We start from the raw sequence: 20,776 nt of genomic DNA on the forward strand, positions 1-20,776 counted from the left end.
GTCGACTCTTTAAGTCCGTTCATCAAGTCATGTGACCAGGTCAGCCCACCGAGTACTCTCACCAAGTCGACTCTTTAAGTTTGTTCATCAAGTCACCCGGCCAGGTCGGCCCACCAAATACTCTCACCAAGTCGACTCTCTAAGTCCGTTCATCAAGTCACCCCGCCAGGTCGGCCCACCAAGTCGAATCTTTAAGTCCGTTCATCAAGTCACCCCACCAAGTACTCTAACCAAGTCGATTCTTCAAGTGCGTTCATCAAGTCACCCGACCAACTACTCTCACCAAGTCGACTCTTTGACTATGTTCATCAAGTCACCCCACCAAGCACTCTCACCAGGTCAACTCTTTAGGTCCGTTCATAAAGTCACCCCACCAAGTCGACCCTTCAAGTGCATTCATCAAGTCAACCCACCAAGTACTCTCACCAATAAGACTCTTTAAGTCTTTTCATCAAGTCACCACACCAAGTACTCTCACCAAGTCAACTCTTTAGGACCGTTCATCAAGTCACCTCGCCAAGTCGACCCTTGAAGTCCGTTCATCAAGTCACCCCACCAAGTCGACTCTTTAAGTCAGTTCACAAAGTCACCCAACCAAGTCGGCCCACGAAAGACTCTCACCAAGTCGACTCTCTAAGTCTGTTCATCAGGTCACCCCACCGAGTACTCTGACCAAGTCAACTCTTTAGGTCTGTTCATCAAGTCACCCAGCAAAGTCGACCCTCTAAGTTCGTTCATCGAGTCACCCGACCAAGTCGACTTTTTAAGTGCTTTCATCAAGTCACCCCGCCAAGCCGACTCTTTAAGTCCGTTCATCAAGTCACCAGAACAACTACTCTCACCAAGTCGACTCTATAAGTCTGTTCATCAAGTCGGCCAAGCCAGTACTCCCACCAAGTCGACTCTTTAAGTCTGTTCATCAGTTCACCCCGCCAAGTACTCTCACCAAGTCAACTCTTTAGGTCCGTTCATCAAGTCACCCCGCCAAGTCGACCCTTTAAGTCCGTTCATAAAGTCGCCCCGCCGAGTTGCTTCTCTAATCCCACTCACCATGTCCGCTCACCAAGTCGGTTGTTCAAGTACGTTGCCAAGTCAACTCTTTAAGTTCGCTCGCCAGGTCAGCCCGCCCAAGTCGCCTCTTTAAGTTCGTTCGCCAGGTCGGCCCGCCCAAGTCGCATCAGCGGGCTAACTCGCCGAGTCACCTCACAAAGTTGACTCTTTAAGTGTGCTCACCAAGTCAGCTCACCAAGTTGACTCACCATCTCGCCTCGATAAGTTGGCTTGTCGAGTTACCCCACCAAGTCGTCGCCTCTTTAAGCCCGCTCACCGTGTCAGCTCGTCAGATCGGCTCACCAAGTCGACTAATCAAGTAGGCCCACCAAGTCGCCTCAAGGATAGGTCCTCACCATGAGTCACCTCACCATGTTGACTCAATGAGTGGCCTCACCATGGTGACTCTTTGAGCCCGCTCGCCGGGTCGCCTCACCAAGTCGACTCGAGTACGTTGCCAAGTCGACTCTTTAAGTTCGCTCGCCGGGTCGACTCGCCAAGTCAGCTCACCATGTCATCTAAACGAACCAACTCACCGAGTCGCCTCACCACGTCAGCTCTCTAATACCACTCGCCAAGTCACCCCACCAACTCGCCCCGTTAGGCCCACTCACCACATCGCCCCGTTAGGCCCACTCTCACCAAGTGGATTCTTTAAGTCTGCTCATAAAGTTGAGCCACCAAGTACTCTCACCAAGTCGACTCTTTAAGTCCTTTCATCGAGTCACCCAACCAAGTACTCTCACCAAGTCAACTCTTTAGGTCTGTTCATCAAGTCACCCCGCAAAGTCGACCCTCTAAGTTCGTTCATCGAGTCACCCAACCAAGTCGACTGTTTAAGTCCTTTCATCAAGTCACCCCGCCAAGCTGACTCTTTAAGTCCGTTCATCAAGTCACCAGAACAACTACTCTCACCAAGTTGACTCTATAAGTCCGTTCATCAAGTCGGCCCACCGAGTACTCCCACCAAGTCAACTCTTTAAGTCTGTTCATCAGTTCACTCTGCCAAGTACTCTCACCAAGTCAACTCTTTAGGTCCATTCATCAAGTCACCCTGCCAAGTCGACCCTTTAAGTCCTTTCATCAAGTCGCCCCGCCGAGTTGCTTCTCTAAGCCCACTCACCATGTCAGGTCACCAAGTCGGTTGTTCAAGTACGTTGCCAAGTCAACTCTTTAAGTTCGCTCGCCAAGTTAGCCCGCCCAAGTCACCTCTTTAAGTTTGTTCGCCAGGTCGGCCCACCCAAGTCGCATCAGCGGGCTAACTCGCCGAGTCACCTCACGAAGTTGACTCTTTAAGTGCGCTCACCAAGTCAGCTCACCAAGTCGACTCACCATCTCGCCTTGATAAGTTGGCTTGCCGAGTTACCCCACCAAGTCGTCACCTCTTTAAGCCCGCTCACCATGTCAGCTCATCAGGTCGGCTCACCAAGTCGACTAATCAAGTAGGCCCACCAAGTCGCCTCAAGGATAGCTCCTCACCATGACTCGCCTCACCATGTTGACTCAATGAGTCGCCTCACCATGTTGACTCTTTGAGCCCGCTCGTCGGGTCGCCTCACCAAGTCGACTCGAGTACGTTGCCAAGTCGACTCTTTAAGTTTGCTCGCCAGGTCGACTCGCCAAGTCAGCTCACCATGTCATCTCAACAAACCAACTCGCCGAGTCGCCTCACCACGTCGGCTCTCTAATACCACTCGCCAAGTCGCCCCACCAACTCGCCCCGTTAGGCCCACTCACCACATTGCCCCGTTAGGCCCACTCTCACCAAGTGGACTCTTTAAGTCTGCTCATAAAGTCGAGCCACTAAGTACTCTCACCAAGTCGACTCTTTAAGTCCTTTCATCGAGTCACCCAACCAAGTACTCTCACCAAGTCAACTGTTTAGGTCTGTTCATCAAGTCACCCCGCAAAGTTGACCCTCTAAGTTCGTTCATCGAGTCACCCGACCAAGTTGACTGTTTAAGTCCTTTCATCAAGTCACCCCGCCAAGCCGACTCTTTAAGTCCGTTCATCAAGTCACCAGAACAACTACTCTCACCAAGTTGACTCTATAAGTCCGTTCATCAAGTCAGCCCACCAAGTACTCCCACAAAGTCGACTCTTTAAGTCCGTTCATCAGTTCACCCTGCCAAGTACTCTCACCAAGTCAACTCTTTAGGTCCGTTCATCAAGTCACCCCGCCAAGTCGACCCTTTAAGTCCGTTCATCAAGTCGCCCCGCCGAGTTGCTTCTCTAAGCCCACTCACCATGTCAGCTCACCAAGTCGGTTGTTCAAGTACGTTGCCATGTCAACTCTTTAAGTTTGCTCGCCAGGTCAGCCCGCCCAAGTCGCCTCTTTAAGTTCGTTTGCCAGGTCGGCCCGCCCAAGTCGCATCAGCGGGCTAACTCGCCGAGTCACCTCACGAAGTTGACTCTTTAAGTGCGCTCACCAAGTCAGCTCACCAAGTCGACTCACCATCTCGCCTCGATAAGTTGGCTTGCCGAGTTACCCCACCAAGTCGACTAATCAGGTAGGCCCACCAAGTCGCCTCAAGGATAGCTCCTCACCATGAGTCGCCTCACCATGTTGACTCAATGAGTCGCCTCACCATGTTGACTCAATGAGTCGCCTCGCCGGGTCGCCTCACCAAGTCGACTCGAGTACGTTGCCAAGTCGACTCTTTAAGTTCGCTCGTCGGGTCGACTCGCCAAGTCAGCTCACCATGTCATCTCAACGAACCAACTCGTCGAGTCGCCTCACCACGTCAGCTCTCTAATAACACTCGCCAAGTCGCCCCACCAACTCGCCCCATTAGGCCCACTCACCACATCGCCTCGTTAGGCCCACTCTCACCAAGTGGACTCTTTAAGTCTTCTCATAAAGTCGAGCCACCAAGTACTCTCACCAAGTCGACTCTTTAAGTCCTTTCATTGAGTCACCCCACCAAGTACTCTCACCAAGTCAACTCTTTAGGTCCGTTCATAGAGTCACCCCACCAAGTCGACCCTTCAAGTGCGTTCATCAAGTCACCCCACCAAGTCGACTCTTTAAGTTCATTCATCAAGTCACCCCACCAGGTCAGCCCACAAATTACTCTCTCCAAGTTGACTCTTTAAGTTCGTTCATCAATTCACCCCGCTAGGTCGGCCCACCGAGTGGACTCTTTAAGTTTGTTCATGAAGTCACTCTGCCAAGTCGGCCCACCAGGTCGACTCTTTAAGTTTGTTCATCAAGTCACCCCTCCAGGTCAGCCCACCAACTACTCTCACCAAGTCGACTCTTTAAGTTTGCTCACCAAGTCACCCCGCCAGGTCGGCCCACCAAGTACTCTCACCAGGTCGACTCTTTAGGTTTGTTCATCAGGTCACCCCACCGAGTACTCTCACCAAGTCGACTCTTTAAGTTCGTTCATCAAGTCGCCCCGCCAGGTCGGCCCACCAAGTACTCTCACCAAGTCGACCCTTTAAGTTCGGTCATCAACTCACCCCGCCAGGTCGGCCCACCAAGTACTCTCACAAAGTCGACTCTTTAGGTTCGTTCATCAATTCACCCCGCCAGCTCGGCCCACCAAGTTCTCTCACCAGGTCGACTTTTAAGTTTGTTCATCAAGTCACCCCGCCAGTTCGACCCACCAAGTACTCTCACAAAGTCGACTCTCTAAGTTCGTTCATCAAGTCACCCTGCCAGGTCAGCCCACCAAGTACTCTCACCAAGTTACCCCGCTAGTTCGACCCACCAAGTCGACCCTTTAAGTTCATTCATCAAGTCACCCGGCCAAGTCGGCCCACCAAGTCGACTCTTTAAGTCCGTTCATCAAGTCACGTGACCAAATCAGCCCACCGGGTACTCTTACCAAGTCGACTCTTTAAGTTTGTTCATCAAGTTGCCCGGCCAGGTTGGCCCACCAAGTACTCTCACCAAGTCGACTCTCTAAGTCCGTTCATCATGTCACCCCGCCAGGTCGGCCCACCAAGTCGAATCTTTAAGTCTGTTCATCAAGTCACCCCACCAAGTACTCTAACCAAGTCGATTCTTCAAGTGCGTTCATCAAGTCACCGACCATCTACTCTCACCAAGTCGACTCTTTAACTATGTTCATTAAGTCACCCCACCAAGCACTCTCACCACGTCAACTCTTTAGGTCCGTTCATAAAGTCACCCCACCAAGTCGACCCTTCAAGTGCGTTCATCAAGTCACCCCACCAAGTACTCTCACCAATTTGACTCTTTAAGTCTTTTCATCAAGTCACCACACCAAGTACTCTCACCAAGTCAAATCTTTAGGACCGTTCATCAAGTCACCTCACCAAGTCGACCCTTGAAGTCCATTCATCAAGTCACCCCACCAAGTACTCCCACCAAGTCGACTCTTTAAGTCAGTTCACGAAGTCACCCAACCAGGTCGGCCCACCAAGGACTCTCACCAAGTCGACTCTCTAAGTCTGTTCATCGGGTCACCCCACTGAGTACTCTCACCAAGTCAACTCTTTAGGTCCATTCATCAAGTCACCCCGCAAAGTCAACCCTCTAAGTTCGTTCATCGAGTCACCCCACCAAGTCGACTCTTTAAGTCCTTTCATCAAGTCACCCCGCCAAGCCAACTCTTTAAGTCCGTTCATCAAGTCACTAGAACAACTACTCTCACCAAGTCAACTCTATAAGTCCGTTCATCAAGTCACCCCGCCAAGAACTCTCACCAAGTCGACCCTTTAAGTCCTTTCATCAAGTCACCCCACCAAGTCAACTCTCGAAGTCCGTTCATCAAGTCACCAGAACAAGTAATCTAACCAAGTCGACTCTTTAAGTCCGTCCATAAAGTCACCCCACCAGGTCAGCCCACCAAGTACTCCCACCAAGCTGACTCTTTATGTTCGTTCATCAATTCACCCCGCCAAGTACTCTCACCAAGTTGACTCTTTAAGTCTGCTCATCAAGTCGAGCCACCAGGTACTCTCACCAAGTCGACTCTTTGAGTCCGTTCATCAAGTCGCCCCACCAAGTACTCTAACCAAGTCGATTCTTCAAGTGCGTTCATCAAGTCGCCCCACCAAGTACTCTCACCAAGTCAACTCTTTAAGTCCTTTCATCGAGTCACCCCGCCAAGTACTCTCACCAAGTCAACTCTTTAGGTCCGTTCATAGAGTCACCCCACCAAGTCGACCCTTCAAGTGCGTTCATCAAGTCACCCCGCCAGGTCGGCCCACCAAGTCGAATCTCTAAGTCCGTTCATCAAGTCATCATCCCGATCTGGCTGAGCCGTTCTGGCTGAGCCATGCTGGCCGAGCCGATCTGGGTGAGCCATTCTGGCTGACCCGATCCTGCCGAGCCGTTCTGGGCAAGCCATGCTGGCCGAGCCGATCTGGGCGAGCCATTCTGGCCGAGCCGATCTGGGCGACCCGTTCTGGCCGAGCCGATTTGGGCGAGCCGTTGTGGCCAAGCCGATCTGGGCGAGCCGTTCTGGCCGAGCCATGCTGGCCGAGCCGATCTGGGCGAGCCGTTCTGGCTGAGCTGATCTGGTCGAGCTCCAAAAATGGTGTCGTGGATGGCTGTTTGATCGCCTCTGTGCCAACTCGATCGACACAACATTGGGAATGGTTCGACAGCGGTTGTCGTTCCAATGTGTCATCGGGATGTCTTGGAACGCGGCCTTCCAAGGGCAAGCTCGCGTCTAGCACTTGGATTGTGCTTCATCACAAGTGAATGGGGAGATCTCTTTGTGAACGGCGGCATGGCGATTGCAAGAGAAAATTGACTTAGTAGTCGGAGCATTGGCCTCGGGCCATTGTGACGGCCTTGCAATTTCTCTATAATTGCAACCTATGTTTGTGCAGTAGCAGAGTTTGCATGTATGATTGGGCTTTGTTCTTGACGGTTCCAAGTACTCTCACCAAGGCTGGGCGAGCCATGCTGGCCGAGCCGATCTGGGCAAGCCATTCTGGCCGAGCCGATCTGGGCGAGCCATTTCGGCCGAGCCATGCTGGCCGAGCCGATCTGGGCGAGCCGTTCTGGCCGAGCCGTTCTGGCCGAGCCGATCTGGGCGAGCCAATCTGGGCGAGCCGTTCTGGCCGAGCCATGCTGGCCGAGCCGATCTGGGTGAGCCGTTCTGGCCGAGCCATGCTGGCCGAGCCATGCTGGCCGAGCCATTCTGGCCGAGCCATGCTGGCCGAGCCGATCTGGCCGAGCCGTTCTGGCCGAGCCGATCTGGCCGAGGTCCAAAAACGGTGTCGTTGATGGCTGTTTGGTCGCCTCTGTGCCAACTCGATCGGCACAACATTGGGAATGGTTCGACAGCGGTTGTCATTCCAATGTGTCATCGGGATGTCTTGGAACGCAGCCTTTCAAGGGCGAGCTCGCGTCTAGCACTTGGATTGTGCATCGTCACAAGTGATTGGGGAGATCTCTCTGTGAATGGCGGCATGGCGATTGCAAGCGAAAATTGACTTAGTAGTCAGAGCATTGGCCTCGGGCCATTGTGACGGCCTTGCAATTTCTCTATAATTGCAACCTATGTTTGCGCAGTAGCAGAGTTTGCACGTTAGATTGGCCTTTGTTCTTGACAGTTCGAAGTACTCTCACCAAGGCTGGGCGAGCCATGCTGGCCGAGCGGATCTGGGCGAGCCATTCTGGCCGAGCCGATCTGGGCGAGCTCCAAAAACGGTGTCGTGGATGGCTGTTTGGTCACATTTTTCATTGAATTGGATTTTTAAGGGAGTTGTCCACGCTGTCGCAGATTTCTAATGCAGAGCGAGCCTCGCACTAATAGCTTATATAGGAGAGGTTGTTGCCGCGAGCCTCTCCCATGCCCCTTTCATTGATTCAACATTGGTGTCTAGGCGGATCGAATTGTTGGCTTTTCAAACGGTGTATGCTGATGTTGAATGAATGAAAGGGGCATGAAGCGATCTCAGTGCTTTTCCTCGGCTCTCCTTTAGATCATGTTTTCCGATGACTCAATTTTGGAAAAGGTGAGGCAGCGGTTGCCGATCCATGGCGTGTGTTTTTGGTGGTTTTAAAACTTGATCTAAACGTGAGACTTTTTCTAGCACTCCGGCGTTGCTTGGTATAATGGCAATTTGCTATGGGTGCTCGGCGCTCTAGCAATTTGTCATGGTGTACTTATCGCGGCTACATGGGAGCTTTAATATCGAAAGCTCTCGACGAAAAATGGTGGCCGAGCCATGCTGGCGGACCCGATCTGGCTTAGCCATTTTCGTCGACCCGATCTGGCTCTCATTTCTCACTCCATCGGCACAAATTCGGGAGTTGTTCGACAGCGGTTGTCATTCCAATGTGTCATTGCGGTGATCTGGAGAGCGATGCTAAGTGCGGGAGCTTGCGTCTAGCATTTGGGGATGTTTGTGCAAGCAAGCAGGGGAGCTTCTCTTATCAGAACCTCTCTGTGGCCTTTGAATATAGACCCAGTGCCGACGATATCGATGGATACGAGCCTTGGATTATAAAATTGTTCAGCTAACATTGGTTTTTGTGAGAGATGGGTATGAAAGCACTTCCCGATCGATACGCGGGAGTTCCCTAAGATCGCCTCTGTGCCAACTCGATCGGCACAACATTGGGAATGGTTCGACAGTGGTTGTCGTTCTAATGTGTCATCGGGATGTCTTGGAACGCGGCCTTTCAAGGGCGAGCTCGCGTCTAGCACTTGGATTGTGCATCGTCACAAGTGAATGGGGAGATCTCTCTGTGAACGGCGGCATGGCGATTGCAAGAGAAAATTGACTTAGTAGTCGGAGCATTGGCCTCGAGCCATTGTGACGGCCTTGCAATTTCTCTATAATTGCAAGCTATGTTTGCGCAGTAGCAGAGTTTGCATGTTAGATTGGCCTTTGTTCTTGACAGTTCGAAGTACTCTCACCGAGTCAGCAAGTCACCATGCTGGCCGAGCGGATCTGGGCGAGCCATTCTGGCCGAGCCAATCTGGGCGAGCTCCAAAAACGGTGTCGTGGATGGCTGTTTGGTCACATTTTTCATTGAATTGGATTTTTAAGGTTTTTGTCTGCGCTATCGCAGATTTCTAATGCAGAGCGAGCCTTGCACTAATAGCTTATATAGGAGAGGTTGTTGCCGCGAGCCTCTCCCATGCCCCTTTCATTGATTCAACATTGGTGTCTAGGCAGATCGGATTGTTGGGTTTCCAAACGGTGTATGCTAATGTTGAATGAATGAAAGGGGCATGAAGCGATCTCAGTGCTTTTCCTTGGCTCTCCTTTAGATCATGTTTTCCGATGACTCAATTTTGGAAAAGGTGAGTTAGCGGTTGCCGATCCATGGCGTGTCTTTTTGGTGATTTTAAAACTTGATCTAAACGTGAGCCCTTGTCTAGCACTCTGACGTTGCTTGGTATAATGGCAATTTGCTATGGGTGCTCGGCGCTCTAGCAATTTTGTCATGGTGTACTTATCGCTGCTACATGGGAGCTTTAATATCGAAAGCTCTCGGCGAAAAATGGTGGCCGAGCCATGCTGGCGGACCCGATCTGGCTTAGCCATTTTCGTCGACCCGATCTGGCTCTTCTTTCTCACTCCATCGGCACAAATTTGGGAGTTATTCGACAGTGGTTGTCATTCCAATGTGTCATTGCGGTGATCTGGAGAGCGATGCTAAGGGCCGGAGCTTGCGCCTAGCATTTGGGGATGTTTGTGCAAGAGAGCAGGGGAGCTTCTCTTATCGGAACCTCTCCGTGGCCTTTGAATATAGACCCAGTGCCGATGATATCGATGGATACGAGCCTTGGATTCTAAAATTGTTCAGCCAGCTAACATTGGTTTTTGTGAGAGATGGGTACGAAAGCACTTCCCGATGGATTTGCGAGAGCTCCCTAAGATTGCCTCTGTGCCAACTCGATCGGCACAACATTGGGAATGGTCCGACAGCGGTTGTCATTCCAATGTGTCATCGGGATGTCTTGGAACGTGACCTTTCAAGGGCTAGATTGCGTCTAGCACTAGGATTGTGCGTCGTCACAAGTGAATGGGGAGATCTCTCTGTGAACGGCGGCATGGTGATTGCAAGAGAAAATTGACTTAGTAGTCAGAGCATTGGCCTCGGGCCATTGTGATGGCCTTGCAATTTCTCTATAATTGCAACCTATGTTTGCGCAGTAGCAGAGTTTGCATGTAAGATTGGCCTTTGTTCTTGACAGTTCCAGGAGATGACCTCCAGAACTTTTGGATTGGGCCCCTTCAAGGTGAAATTCATCCAGTTGATCGGATGAGCTCGATGACCATTTCACTCCCTTCGCTCCATGAATTCAAATCCCATCCAGCTGCCGTGAAGCCATCCCGATTTTGCTATGCGAGGGCTCTCTCCCCAGAGTCGTTCTCTTTGCAACAACTTCTTTGGAAAAAAAATTTCGGAATGGTTCGGCAGCGGTTGTCGTTCCAATGGTGCCGTTGTGGTGGTTGCCTGGGCAGCGATCTGAAGGGCGAGCCGTCGTCTAGTAGTTGGGCTGCGCATCACGGGTGACAAGGGAGCCTTTGTAATCAGAAGCTCCCCGTGACCATTCGATGAGAAGAGCCATTGCTTGTGTGAGCAAGGACGAATGCAGCCTCGGATTCCAAAGGAAATCAATGACATCGGATCTATATATAAGAGCAGAATGAAGCAGCAGCCCGTTTGCCATGCGCGGCTCCCCAAAGTTGCTCGTCTCTCTCACTCCATCGGCACAAATTCGGGAGTTGTTCGACAGCGGTTGTCGTTCCAATGTGTCATTGCGGCAATCTGGAGAGCGATGCTAAGGGCGGGAGCTTGTGTCTAGCATTTGGGATGTTTGTGCGAGCGAGCACAGGGGAGCTTCTCTTATCGGAACCTCTCCATGGCCTTTGAATATATAGACCTAGTGCCAACGATATCGATGGATACGAGCCTTGGATTCTAAATTTGTTCACACCTAAGATTGGTTTTTGTGAGAGATGGGTACGAAAGCACATCCTGATTGCTACGCGGGAGCTCCCTAAGGTCGCCTCTGTGCCAACTCGATCGGCACAACATTGGGAATGGTTCGACAGCGGTTGTCGTTCCAATGTGTCATCGGGGGATGTCTCGAAAAGTGGGCTGGCCTTTCAAGGGCGAGCTCGCGTCTATCACTTGGATTGTGCGTCGCGTCACAAGTGAATGGGGAGATCTCTCTGTGAACGATGGCATGGTGATTGCAAGAGAAAATTGACTTAGTCGGAGCATTGGCCTCGGGCCACTGTGATGGCTTGGCAATTTCTCTTTAATTGCAACCTATGTTTACGCAGTAGCAGAGTTTGCAAGTAAGACGGTCCTTGTTCTTGAGAGTTCTAGGAGATGACCTCCGGAACTTTTGGATTGGGCCCCTTCAAGGTGAAATTCATCCAGTTGATCGGATGAGCTCGATGACCATTTCAGTCCCTTGGCTCCATGAATTCACATCTCCTAACCGATGACAATCTTTTGCTCCTTAGACGACCTCATAATAAATTGGGTTGTGGATGGCTGTTTGGTCAGAATTTTCAACGATTTGGATTTTTATGGTGGATGTCGGCGTCTTCGCTAATTTCTAATGCAGAGCGAGCCTCGCACTAATAGCTTATATAGGAGAGGTTGTTGCCGCGAACCTCTCCCGTGCCCCTCTCATTGATTCAACGGCAGTGTCAAGGAGGATGGAAATGTCAGATTTTGAAACGGTGGATGCCGACGTTGAATCAATTGGAGGGGCATGAAGCCCACCCTCGAGGTGCTATTCCTCGACTCTCCTTTAGATCATGTTTTCTTGTCACTCAGCTGGTGCAATTTCGGAAAGCAGTTGGGCTGCGCGTCACGAGTGACAAGGGAGCCTTTGTGATCGGAAGCTCCCCGTGGCCATTCGATGAGAAGAGCTATTGCTTGTGTGAGCAAGGACGAATGTAGCCTCGGATTCCAAATGAAATCAATGACATCGGATCTATATATAAGAGCGGAATGAAGCAGCAGCCCGTTTGCGATGCGCGGCTCCCCAAAGTTGCTATTCTTTCTCACTCCATCGGGGCACAAATGCGGGAGTTGTTCGACAGCGGTCATCATTCCAATGGTGTCATTGCGGCGAAATTTGTTCACAGCTAAAATTGGTTTTTGTGAGAGATGGGTATGAAAGCACATCCCGATTGCTACGCGGGAGCTCCCTAAGGTCGCCTCTGTGCCAACTCGATCGGCACAACATTGGGAATAGTTCGACAGTGGTTGTCGTTCCGATGTGTCATCGGGGGATGTCTTGGAAAGTGGTCTTTCTTTCAAGGGCGAGCTCGCGTCTAGCACTTGGGTTGTGCGTCGCGTCACAAGTGAATGGGGGATGTCTTGGAAAGTGGTCTTTCTTTCAAGGGCGAGCTCGCGTCTAGCACTTGGATTGTGCGTCGCGTCACAAGTGAATGGGGAGATCTCTCTATGAACGGCAGCATGGTGATTGCAAGAGAAAATTGACTTAGTCGGAGCCATTGGCCTCGGGCCATTGTGACCGCCTCGCAATTTCTCTTTAATTGCAACCTATGTTTGCGCAGTAGCAGAGTTTGCATGTAAGATGGGCCTTGTTCTCGAGAGTTCCAGGAGATGACCTCCGGAACTTTTGGATTGGGCCCCTTCAAGGTGAAATTCATCCAGTTGATCGGATGAGCTCGATGACCATTTCAGTCCCTGGGCTCCATGAACTCACATCTCCTAACCGATGACAATCTTTTGCTCCTCTGCCGACCTCATAAAAAATTGGGTTGTGAATGGCTGTTTGGTAGGAATTTTAAAGGATTTGGATTTTTAAGGCGGATGTCGGTGTGTTCGCTAATTTCTAATGCAGAGCGAGCCTCGCACTAATAGCTTATATAGGAGAGGTGGTTGCCATGAGCCTCTCCCATGCCCCTCTCATTGATTCAATGCCGGTGTCAAGGCGGATGGATATGTCGGATTTTGAAATTGTGGAGGCCGACATTGAATCAATTAGAGGGGCATGAAGCCCACCCTGGATGTGCTATTCCTCGACACTCCTTTAGATCATGTTTTCTTCTCACTCAGCTGGTGCAATTTTGAAAAAAGGTTTGGCAGTGGTTGCCATCCCTCACCGCGTCTACTTGGTGATTTTAAAACTCGATCTAAAACGGGAGCCCTCGCCTAGCACCTCCGTCCGGTGTTGCTCGGGTATTGCATAAAATTATGCCAACGGCGCGAATCCCCCAACGAATGCCTACGCTTGGACCCTCTCTTAGATTAACTTCTTCGATCACTCAACCGACGCAACTACGAAAGAGACTTAGCAGCAGTTGCCATTCTACAGCGCATCTGTTCAGCGATTTCGAAGTTGATCTAATGGCGAGCCCTTGTCTCTAGCCATGAGGTTGGTGCTTGGCGCTCTAACAAAATTTTTTGCGTGCCTATCGCAGCTACAATGGGAGAGGTGGTTGTCGCGAGCCTCTCCCGTGCCCCCCTCATTGATTCAACGCCGCTGTCAGGGCGGATGGATATGTCAGATTTTGAAACGGTGGACGCCGACATTGAATCAATTAGAGGGGCATGAAGCCCACCCTCGAGGGTGCTATTCCTGGACTCTCCTTTAGATCACGTTTTCTTGTCACTCAGCTGGAGCAATTTTGGAAAAAGGTTTGGCAGCGGTTGCCAGCCCTCACCGCGTCTACTCGGTGATTTTAAAACTCGATCTAAAACGGGAGCCCTCGTCTAGCACCTCCGTCTGGTGTTGCTCGGGTATTGCATAAATTTATGCCATCAACGCGAATCCCCCAACAAATGCCTATGCTTGGACCCTCTCTTAGATCACCTTCTTCGATCACTCGACTGATGCAACTACGGAAGAGACTTGGCAGAAGTTGCCATTCTACAGCGCGTCTGTTCAGCGATTTCAAAGTTGATCTAATGGCGAGCCCTTGTCTCTAGCCATGAGGTGGGTGCTTGGCGCTCTAGAAAAATATTTTTCCTGCCTATCGCGGCTACAACGGGAGAGGTGGTTGCCGCGAGCCTCTCCCATGCTCCCCTCATTGATTCAATGCCGCTGTCAGGGCGGATGGATATGTCAGATTTTGAAACGGTGGACGCCGACGTTGAATCAATTAGAGGGGCATGAAGCCCACCCTCGAGGGTGCTATTCCTGGACTCTCCTTTAGATCATGTTTTCTTGTCACTCAGCAGGCGCAATTTCGAAAAAAGGTTTGGCAGTGGTTGCCAGCCCTCACCGCGTCTACTTGGTGATTTTAAAACTCGATCTAAAACGGGAGCCCTCGTCTAGCACCTCCGTCCAGTGTTTCTCGGGTATTGCAAAAATTTATGCCATCAGCGCGAATCCCCCAACGAATTCCTACATGCTTGGACCCTCTCTTAGATCACCTTCTTCGATCACTCGACTGACGCAACTACGGAAGAGACTTGGCAGCGGTTGCCATTCCACACCATGTCTGTTTAGCAATTTCGAAGTTGATCTAATGGCGAGCCCTTGTCTCTAGCCATGAGGTGGGTGCTTGGCGCTCTAGCAAAATTTTTTGCATGCCTATCGCCGCTACAATGGGAGAGGTGGTTGCCGCAAGCCTCTCCCGTGCCCCCCTCATTGATTCAACGCCGCTGTCAGGGTGGATGGATATGTCGGATTTTGAAACGGTGGACGGCGACGTTGAATCAATTAGAGGGGCATGAAGCCCACCCTCGAGGGTGCTATTCCTGGACTCTCCTTTAGATCATGTTTTCTTGTCAACTCAGCTGGCACAATTTTGGAAAAAGGTTTGGCAGCGGTTTCCAGCCCTCACCGCGTCTACTTGGTGATTTTAAAACTCGATCTAAAATGGGAGCCCTCGTCTAGCACCTCCGTCCGGTGTTGCTCGGGTATTGCAAAAATTTATGCCATCGGCGCAAATCCCCCAACGAGAATGCCTACGCTTGGACCCTCTCTTAGATCACCTTCTTCGATCACTCGACTGACGCAACTGCGGAAGAGATTTGGCAGCGGTTGCCATTCTAAAGCACGTCTGTTCAGCGATTTCGAAGTTGATCTAATGGCGAGCCCTTGTCTCTAGCCATGAGGTGGGTGGTTGGCGCTCTAGAAAATTTTTTTTGCATGCCTATCGTGGCTACAAGGGGAGAGGTGGTTGCCGCGAGCCTCTCCCATGCCCCCCTCATTGATTCAACGCCGCTGTCAGGGCGGATGGATATGTCAGATTTTGAAACGGTGGACGACGACGTTGAATCAATTAGAGGGGCATGAATCCCCACCCTCGAGGGTGCTATTCCTGGACTCTCCTTTAGATCATGTTTTCTTGTCACTCAGCTGGTGCAATTTCGGAAAAAGGTTTGGCAGCGGTTGCCAGCCCTCACCGCGTCTACTTGGTGATTTTAAAACTCGATCTAAAACGGGAGCCCTCGTCTAGCACCTTCGTCCGGTGTTGCTCGGGTATTGCATAAATTTATGCCATCGGCGCAAATCCCCCAACGAATACCTACACGCTTGGACCCTCTCTTAGATCACCTTCTTCGATCACTCGACCGACGCAACTATGGAAGAGACTTGGCAGCGGTTGCCATTCTCCAGCGTGTCTGTTCAGCGATTTCGAAGTTGATCTAATGGCGAGCCCTTGTCTCTAGCCATGAGGTGGGTGCTTGGCGCTCTAGCAAAATATTTTGCATGCCTATCACGGCTACAACAGGAGAGGTGGTTGCCGCAAGCCTCTCCCGTGCCCCCCTCATTGATTCAACGCCGCTGTCAGGGCAGATGGATATGTCGGATTTTGAAATGGTGGACGGCGACGTTGAATCAATTAGAGGGGCATGAAGCCCACCCTCGAGGGTGCTATTCCTGGACTCTCCTTTAGATCATGTTTTCTTGTCAACTCAGCTAGCGCAATTTCAGAAAATGGTTTGGCAGCGGTTGCCAGCCCTCACAGAGTCTACTTGGTGATTTTAAAACTCGATCTAAAACAGGAGCCCTTGTCTAGCACCTCTGTCCGGTGTTGCTCGGGTATTGTAGAAATTTATGCCATCGGCGCGAATGCCCCAACGAATGCCTACGCTTGGACCCTCTCTTAGATCACCTTCTTCGATCACTCGACCGATGCAACTGCGAAAGAGACATGGCAGCGGTTGCCATTCTACAGTGCGTCTGTTCAGCGATTTCAAAGTTGATCTAATGGCAAGCCCTTGTCTCTAGCCATGAGGTGGGTGCTTGGCGCTCTAGCAAAATTTTTTTGCATGCCTGACGCGGCTACAAGGGGAGACGTGGTTGCCGTGAGCCTCTCCCGTGCCCCCCTCATTGATTCAACGCCGCTGTCAGGGCAGATGGATATGTTGAATTTTGAAACGGTGGACGGCGACGTTGAATCAATTAGAGGGGCATGAAGCCCCACCCTCGAGGGTGCTATTCCTGGACTCTCCTTTAGATCATGTTTTCTTGTCACTCAGCTGCCGCAATTTCGGAAAAAGGTTTGGCAGCGGTTGCCAGCCCTCACCGCGTCTACTTGCTGATTTTAAAACTCGATCTAAAATGGGGAGCCCTCGTCTAGCACCTCCGTCCGGTGTTTTGCTCAGGTATTGCATAAATTTATGCCATCGGCGCGAATCTCCCAACGAATGCCTACGCTTGGACCCTCTCTTAGATCACCTTCTTTGATCGCTCGACCAACGCAACTATGGAAGAGACTTGGCAGCGGTTGCCATTCTACAGCGCGTCTGTTCAGCAATTTCGAAGTTGATCTAATGGCGAGCCCTTGTCTCTAGCCATGAGGTGGGTGCTTGGCGCTCTAGCAAAATTTTTTGCGTTCCTATCGCGGCTACAAGGGGAGAGGTGGTTGCCGCGAGCCTCTCTCGTGCCCCCCTCATTTATTCAATGCCGCTGTCAGGGCGGATGGATATGTCAGATTTTGAAATGGTGGACGCCGACGTTGAATCAATTAGAGGGGCATGAAGCCCACCCTCGAGGGTGCTATTCCTGGACTCTCCTTTAGATCACGTTTTCTTGTCACTCAGCTGGCACAATTTTGAAAAAAGGTTTGGCAGCGGTTGCCAGCCCTCACCATGTCTACTCGGTGATTTTAAAACTCGATCTAAAATGGGAGCCCTCGTCTAGCACCTCCGTCCGGTGTTGCTCGGGTATTGCATAAATTTATGCCATGGACGCGAATCCCCCAATGAATTCCTACGCTTGGACCCTCTCTTAGATCACCTTCTTTGATCACTCGACCGACGCAACTACGGAAGAGACATGGCAGCAGTTGCCATTCTACAGCGCGTCTGTTCAGCGATTTCGAAGTTGATCTAATGGCGAGCCCTTGTCTCTAGCCATGAGGTGTGTGCTTGGTGGTCTAGCAAAATTTTTTGCGTGCCTATCGCGGCTCCAACGGGAGAGGTGGTTGCCGCGAGCATCTCCCGTCCTCCCCTCATTGATTCAACGCCGTTGTCAGGGCGGATGGATATGTCGGATTTTGAAACGGTGGACGCCGACGTTGAATCAATTAGAGGGGCATGAAGCCCACCCTCGAGGGTGCTATTCCTGGACTCTCCTTTAGATCATGTTTTTTTGTCACTCAGCTGGTGCAATTTCGGAAAAAGGTTTGGCAGCGGTTGCCAGCCCTCACCGCGTCTACTTGGTGATTTTAAAACTCGATCTAAAATGGGAGCCCTTGTCTAGCACCTCCGTCCGGTGTTGCTCGGGTATTGCATAAATATATGCCATCGGCGCGAATCCCCCAACGAATGCCTACATGCTTGGACCCTCTCTTAGATCACCTTCTTCGATCACTCGACCGACGTAACTACGGAAGATACTTGGCAGCGGTTGCCATTCTACACCGCGTCTGTTCAGTGATTTCAAAGTTGATCTAATGGCGAGCCCTTGTCTCTAGCCATGAGCTGGGTGCTTGGTGCTCTAGCAAAATTTTTTGCATGCCTATCATGGCTACAATGGGAGAGGTGGTTGTCGCGAGCCTCTCCCATGCCCCTCTCATTGATTCAACACCGCTGTCAGGGCGGATGGATATGTCAGATTTTGAAACGGTGGACGGCGACGTTGAATCAATTAGAGGGGCATGAAGCCCACCCTTGAGGGTGCTATTCATGGACTCTCCTTTAGATCATGTTTTCTTGTCAACTCAGCAGGCGCAATTTCGGAAAAAGGTTTGGCAGCGGTTGCCAGCCCTCACCTCGTCTACTTGGTGATTTTAAAACTCGATCTAAAATGGGAGCCCTCGTCTAGCATCTCCATCCGGTGTTGCTCGGGTATTGCAGAAATTTATGCCATCGACGTGAATCCCCCAACAAGAATGCCTACGCTTGGACCCTCTCTTAGATCACCTTCTTCGATCACTCGACCGACGCAACTGCGGAAGAGACTTTGCAGCGGTTGCCATTCTAAAGCGCGTCTGTTCAGCGATTTCGAAGTTGATCTAATGGCGAGCCCTTGTCTCTAGCCATGAGGTGGGTGCTTGGCGCTCTAGCAACATTTTTTTGCGTGCCTATCGTGGCTACAAGGGGAGAGGTGGTTGCCGCGAGCCTCTCCTGTGCCCCCCTCATTGATTCAACGCCGCTGTCAGGGCGGATGGATATGTCAGATTTTGAAACGATGGACGCTGACATTGAATCAATTAGAGGGGCATGAAGCCCCACCCTCGAGGGTGCTATTCCTGGACTCTCCTTTAGATCATGTTTTCTTGTCACTCAGCTGGTGCAATTTCAGAAAAAGGTTTGGCAGCGGTTGCCAGCCCTCACCGCGTCTACTTGGTGATTTTAAAACTCAATCTAAAACGGGAGCCCTCATCTAGCACCTCCGTCCGGTGTTGCTCGGGTATTGCATAAATTTATGCCATCGGTGCGAATCCCCCAACGAATGCCTACATGCTTGGACCCTCTCTTAGATCACCTTCTTTGATCACTCGACCGACGCAACTACGGAAGAGACTTGGCAGTGGTTGCCATTCTCCAGCGCGTCTGTTCAGCGATTTTGAAGTTGATCTAATGGCGAGCCCTTGTCTCTAGCCATGAGGTGGGTGCTTGGCGCTCTAGCAAAATTTTTTGCATGCCTATCATGGCTACAAGGGGAGAGGTGGTTGCCACGAGCCTCTCCCATGCCCCCCTCATTGATTCAACGCCGCTGTCAAGGCGGATGGATATGTCGGATTTTGAAATGGTGGACGGCGACGTTGAATCAATTAGAGGGGCATGAAGCCCCACCCTCGAGGGTGCTATTCCTGGACTCTCCTTTAGATCATGTTTTCTTGTCACTCAGCTGCTGCAATTTCGGAAAAATGTTTGGCAGCGGTTGCCAGCCCTCACCGCGTCTACTTGGTGATTTTAAAACTCGATCTAAAATGGGGAGCCCTTGTCTAGCACCATCGTCCGGTGTTTTGCTCGGGTATTGCATAAATTTATGCCATCGGCGCGAATCTCCCAACAAATGCCTACGCTTGGACCCTCTCTTAGATCACCTTCTTCGATCACTCGACCGATGCAACTACGGAAGAGACTTGGTAGCGGTTGCCATTCTACAGCGCATCTGTTCAGTGATTTCGAAGTTGATCTAATGGCGAGCCCTTGTCTCTAGCCATGAGATGGTTGCTTGGTGCTCTAGCAAAAATTTTTGCGTGCCTATCACGGCTACAAGGGGAGAGGTGGTTGCCGCGAGCCTCTCCCGTGCCCCCCTCATTGATTCAATGCCGCTGTCAGGGCGGATGGATATGTCAGATTTTGAAACGGTGGACGCCGACGTTGAATCAATTAGAGGGGCATGAAGCCCACCCTCGAGGGTTCTATTCCTTGACTCTCCTTTAGATCATGTTTTCCTGTCACTCAGCTGGCGCAATTTTGGAAAAAGGTTTGGCAGCGGTTGCCAGCCCTCACTGCGTCTACTCGGTGATTTTAAAACTCGATCTAAAACGGGAGCCCTTGTCTAGCACCTCCGTCCGGTGTTGCTCGGGTATTGCATAATTTTTTGCTATCGGCGCAAATCCCCCAACGAATCCCTAGCCTTGGACTCTCTCTTAGATCACCTTCTTCTATCACTCGACCGACGCAATTATGGAAGAGGCTTGGTAGCGGTTGCCATTCCATAGCGCGTATGTTCAGCGATTTCAAAGTTGATCTACTAATGGCGAGCCCTTGTCTAGCCATGAGGTGGGTGCTTGGGGCTCTAGCAATTTTTTGTGTGCCTATCGCGGCTTACAATGGGAGCTTTGACAACAAAAGTTCTCGGCAACCCTCCCCAATAGAAATCAGTGCTGGTGTTCGCGAAAGACACGTTATTCGGATTTTTGGAATATTGGCACCAGCATCATTTCTATTGGGAGGGCCGTGAAGCCATCCCGATTTTGCTATGCGAGGGCTCTCTCCCCAGAGTCGTTCTCTACGCAACAACTTCTTTGGCGCAAAATTTTCAGAACGGTTCAGCAGCGGTTGTCGTTCCAATGGTGCCGTTGTGGTGGTTTCCTGGGCAGCGATCTGAAGGGTGACCCGTCATCTAGCAGGTTGCCTGCGCATCATGAGTGACAAGGGAGCCTTTGTTATCGGAATCTCCCCATGGCCATTCGATTAGAAGAGCCATTGCTTGTTTGAGCAAGGATGAATGCAGCCTCAGATTCCAAACGAAATCAACGATTTTGGATCTATATAAGAGCGGAATGAAGCAGCAGCACAGCCCGTTTACTATGCGTGGCTCCCCAAAGTTGCTCTTCTTTCTCACTCCATTGCCACAATTTTAGGAGTTGTTCGACAGCGGTTGTCATTCCAATGTGTCATTGCGGTGATCTGGAGAGTGATGCTAAG

Source organism: Cupressus sempervirens, chromosome 7 (genome assembly GCF_028749045.1).
Source record: "Cupressus sempervirens isolate cs-2001-9-10 chromosome 7, ASM2874904v1, whole genome shotgun sequence".
Taxonomy (NCBI): domain Eukaryota; kingdom Viridiplantae; phylum Streptophyta; class Pinopsida; order Cupressales; family Cupressaceae; genus Cupressus; species Cupressus sempervirens.